Here is a 5,433-nt window from a genome sequence, read left to right as displayed (position 1 = left end):
GATATCAATCAAATCCTGGTCCAGCACACTGGAAAGCAGTTAAGAGGATCCTAAGATACTTAAAAGGCACTATGGACTATCGACTTTGCTATCAAGGGAGTGATATACGCTTATTAGGATACTCTGTTGCTGATTGGGGAGGAGACCTAGATGAGCGTAAATCGACGTCTAGATATGCGTTCTTGCTTAATGATGGGGCAATTTCTTGGAATAGCAAGAAACAGACATGCATAGCTTTATCTACGATGGAGGCAGAATTTATTGCATGTTCTGCTGCAGTGCAAGAAGCAGTATGGCTAAAACGTTTCTTGGAAAATTTAGCCATTGTCACTAATGTCCCAAGATTAGTGACAGTATATTGCGATAGTCAAGCAGCCATTGCCTATGTGAAAGATCCCAAGTACCATGGTAGGACGAAGCACATTGACATAAAGAATAACTTCATCAGAGATATAATAGCGCAGAAGGAAGTAGTCCTGCAATATATTTCAACCAACAGGATGGTTGCTGATCTATTTACGAAGGCTGTTCCAAGAGACGTGTTCTTGGCCCACAGGATGTCTCTAGGATTACGTAGAATGTGATTATGATATGTAATATTGTTGAGGATCACTGGATTATGTTTGTATATGTATTGTACTTGTTTGTTAATGAATTGATGTTTTATCAATTAGTACAATGTTATGAGACTAGCCCAAACACACATATATAGTTGAAAGGTATGTCACCAGGCAATGATTGGCTCACTCACATGAGCAATCACCTCAAATGCTATAGTAAGCTGGTTGAGATGAGACGATATGTACTATAAATGCTGGAAGAATAGTTTAGTACGTAAAACGATTTAATGTCGCCTTGATTGGAATCAAGATGAGGTCTGTTATTCGTATGTGATAAGACCGAACATGATAGTCCCACAATCATGTATGTCTGAAGGTAGCCGGATGCGAGTACTAAATTGGGCGCTGTGGAAAGCGAACTGATATAGCACTCGGGCTAAACATGAGTACGTAAGAAGCACGTGACCATGTTTAGGCTAAGATCCGTATAGTGGATATGATTAATAAATGACATACGCTCTTATAGACAGAGAAATCCACTATAGCATGTAATTCATACTACATGTGCTTTATTCGACCAATAAGGGAGATGAATACAATTATCCCTATTTACTCATCGTGTGAGTCCTTGAGGTAATTTATAATTTACCTTACTTCGTGTCCTATGTTACTTCTGACTGTGTTCTCGAAGTAGAAGATCAATGTTGCTACTTTAGCATGTTACCGGCGGTCATAAATAGATATGGCTTTATGGGACGTGTCTAGGAAAGCAGTTGTTTTGAAATGGAGAGGGACATGAGTGCGAAGGAAGACTATTGTTGTTTTACATCTATCACATATATTTGCCGGTCGACCAATTATTTCGCCTTTGATGGCTTCGGAAATAATTGTAAATACATGCTGTTCTTGAGAATAGTCAAGTATAGCCTTTAAGGGATAGGTATACTTGGACTGATGTAACAAAATATGTCTGGGGCACTGTGAGACATCATTGGTTTATTTATTTTTGGGGTTGTAGCCATTATGTTGTCCCTAACAGGTGCATAATTAGAGCTCCCAAGTGCAGGTGTACTCACTGGTCGCACGGTTTTCTTGCCAGTATGAATTGTTTCTAAGGTAGGTGAATGTTGAATGCCTTATGTTCTTAATAGAGCATCATCAAGCCTATCATGTGCGAGTGGGAGATGTTATATTTCGTCGGTCCGCCCATGATGTGTGTGTCCAAGGGACACCATTTGCTCTAATAAGAAGTATGTTTGAGAGACACCTTTTGAAGAGGTGCGAGGAGAGTTTCTTAATGGAAGTTAAGATAACTTCCTCGGTAAATGAACAATTCACAAGAGAAATTCAGAACTCTCTCTCTCTCGATGTATAAGGATTCCGTATCTATTCTTAGAAGACAATCAGCATTAACGCTGTGGAACGAGAATACTTTCCTTGTGATTGTATTCGGACCAACGTGAAGTAGATTAGTTCATCGTTCGTTGGTGATTCAACGTACGATCCTTGAAATTTTGCTTGGAGTGCATCGAACAGGTTAGTCGATTCTCCCGACACTCTCTTCCAACAGTATTGGTGAAACAGGAAGGAGAAGAAAGTGAACGTACGTGCGCAGCTAGATGGTGATGTTCTTGCTTATGGCATGAACAAATTTAGGTACATATAGCTCGGAAAATGGGGGAACTGGATATGATTAAAGAAGAGAGGGTCTGATATATGTAAAGTATAGTATGCCAGATTTCTTTTTCCCGTTTTCGCTTATCGAACGGTGGAGCGTGGAGTATATATAGCTTGCCCTTGGGAATTCTTCAAAAGAATTCTATCTCAAGTAAATGTGCTTTTTCATTAATGAAACTCTGGTTGGTGCCTACAAAGCGTGGCGAATTTGTATTTGACACTTGTCTGTGAAACGACACATCAATCATTAGAACCGACCAAATTTACACCTGTCAATCCTTCTGGAGTTAGGTAGTAATAATCAAAGAGTTGTAGATGGCAGAAATTCGGCTTTCTGTTCTAGAAAGTGATTAGAACTACGTAGATAACTTGACTCAAGAAGGGTTTATCACCTTAGTTTACAAATGGGTTAATATCACGAAAAATTTTAAATTAATATATTTATGATAAATTTACTTAAAATTAATTTTTTGACCATTAAAAATCCTAAATTAGTACATATGTGACAAATTTATCCTCCGTTAATTTTCGATAAATTTTACCATTAAATTGCTAAGTTGGCTGACACGTGACAATTGAAGGGTGTACCTATTTAGGGTTATTTTCTTTATTTGTCACAGGTGTATCAGTTTAACAAATGTACCAGTTTGAAGTTTTTGGTGATCAAAAAATTAGTTTAGAGTAAATTTGTTGCAAATATACAGTTTAAGATTTTTCATGGTATTAACCCTTTATAAATCAATCTTAGTATTTTTTTAAACTCTAGCTAGCTAGTATAGTTCATTAATTTCTTATTGTAATACACACACACACATACACACACACACACACACACACACATATATACACATCTTAATAATGGGGAAAACCCACTGTCATCGCCATTTGGGTTTAGACTCTACAATATAAAAAAAACGTAACATGATCTTATATATCCACTTAAATTATTAGCTAGGTCTCCATCGTAAACTTGTCCGATTTTCTCTCCGGAGAAACCGCCATATTTGGTCTTGGACGTATGCTTTTTGCGAAGAGCACATGGTACCAAATTTCTCAATCCGTTCGTGAGAATAACATATACCCAGAATGGCATTACATGATTATCGTACGATTAAGATGGTGCTGAAATATGAACATGCATTCTACTAGTAAAACCTCATAATGCGACAGCTTTTAGCACGACAGAAACAAGTCCTATACCTTTTATTATCCGTCCGTTTGCGAGTTGGTGCCATAGTCTTAGAACGAGTCTACGATAACATTTTTTACACGACGGAACATGTGCTATGATTAGTATTTCCCACTTAAGGTTGGTCATAGGACAGAAACTATAGTAAAGCGCTTAATGTTCAAGAAAAAGAAAAACTTCTCTTTCGGGTTGGACCGACTAATGAACAAGGTTGGATGATTCATGAGGACTTGATGGGAGGGATTTTGTGGTTGCTGAAACGACACGAAGGAAAGGTTGGTCGTCTTACCCTCCTCGATCCGGCAGACACTTCCTAATCCTCTTTTAATAATTAATCGACGACTCTTAATTGACTAACCCATCTGGGATACGCCGAAACAAGCGCACGTTGCGTCTGTTGTCTAATGTTTGATTTCACACGACCACGGGGTTTGGCTAACAACCAGATTAAAACCATGCAGAAATCCTTGTTAGGTGTGTGAGTTACCAAGTTGATGTCGGTGATTTAGCCCCTGAATCGATCTTTGGGAGAAACATCCTTCTCTTTCCTTTACAGCTGTGAGATCATGTGTGATTCCATGATTAGAAAGTTCTAACTCTTGCACTATTAAAACAATGCAGATATCCTTGATAGGATAACTTTCATCTTATATGGTGCTTGGAGCAACTAAAAATCCGGATATTGTCGGGATATGATCGGTATAAAATAAGCCCGTTTAGTGATGGGACATAGCGGTGTGCAAAATGGCTAAGGAAGCATCTACAAAGAAGATGATTGACCCTTATTCACTGTATTATCTTAACACCTCCGACAATTCGATAAGCGTACTCATTCCATGCATGCTGACCTAGGACAACTATGCAACATGGTCGAAGGCGATGAGACGTGCATTGCGGGAAAAAAAAATGGATTTATCGACAGATTGCTAGGAAGGCTAAATCCAACAACACCTTAATTTGATGCTTGGGACATATATAATTTCATAATAATTTCATGGATTTTCAATTCCCTCGATAAGAGTCTACAGGAAAGCATGGCATACAGAGGAAGCTAAGGTAATGTGGGACAAGCTGAATGTTCGAAACAAACGCAGAAAAACAAATACAGAACACAAGGATTTACGTGGTTCAATCACAAGGTGATCTACGTCCACGGGCGAGGCAAAACAAGATTCCACTATAATCAACGAGAGTACAGTTTTCAGAAGTCGAAAAAACGATTTAACAAAACCTCACGGCTCACAAATCTCTCCCAAAACGAAAATCTCTCTTTTTTTTAATGACAAAACCTAGCCGCAATATAAATAGGGCTTCCCAAAAAATTTCCTCGGGGGCTATGCCACCGAACCCCCCGAGACATTTGTTCGCTTGCTCCAGCTTGAGCGAACCGCCATAGAGATTTGTTTGCTTAGGCCCAACCCTCCGCATCACGAACTAAATCTCGATTTTTTTTCTCCACTTTTGGGTCGCGCAAAAAATATATGTCGGGCCGGGTGATGAACCGAACCGAATACATAAAATTCAAGACATATTTAACACTGAATGAGATATTTGGCCAAGGCAACAGACCTTGCATCCACAAGGTCAAAACCAAGATTCGGCTGCCAAAGCAAGGAGGACTCTCGGTGGTAAAATATTACACCAAGTTGAAAGTTTTATCGGATAAACTCTGACTATAGTCCTAGAATGTAGTTCTAGATCAATCGAGGAACATCACGAATGCTTATCCCATACAAGCTCCTAACGGAAAAGTGACTCCCATTAAAAGAGGCGATATTTACTAAGTTTATTTTGTATGATGTGTTACATGTCCCAAATTTTAAGTTCAACCTCATTTTTGTTGAAAAGTTTAGTTTAAAATTGCAATGCTTGGTAACATTTTTCTTCTTCTAGATGCGTTTCACAGGTTCTACCCTTGAAAAGATTGACTGGAGTGGGTAAAATCTTTGAGAATGGGCTTATTATATCGGACGTTTGGACAATCGTTACGCTTTTCTGGCGATCAAG

This window comes from Syzygium oleosum, unplaced genomic scaffold (assembly GCF_021117445.2).
Source record: "Syzygium oleosum isolate NSW1041296 unplaced genomic scaffold, Sole_v2.1 Sole_v2.22, whole genome shotgun sequence".
Taxonomy (NCBI): Eukaryota; Viridiplantae; Streptophyta; class Magnoliopsida; order Myrtales; family Myrtaceae; genus Syzygium; species Syzygium oleosum.
Note: the sequence above shows the minus strand (reverse complement) of the source record.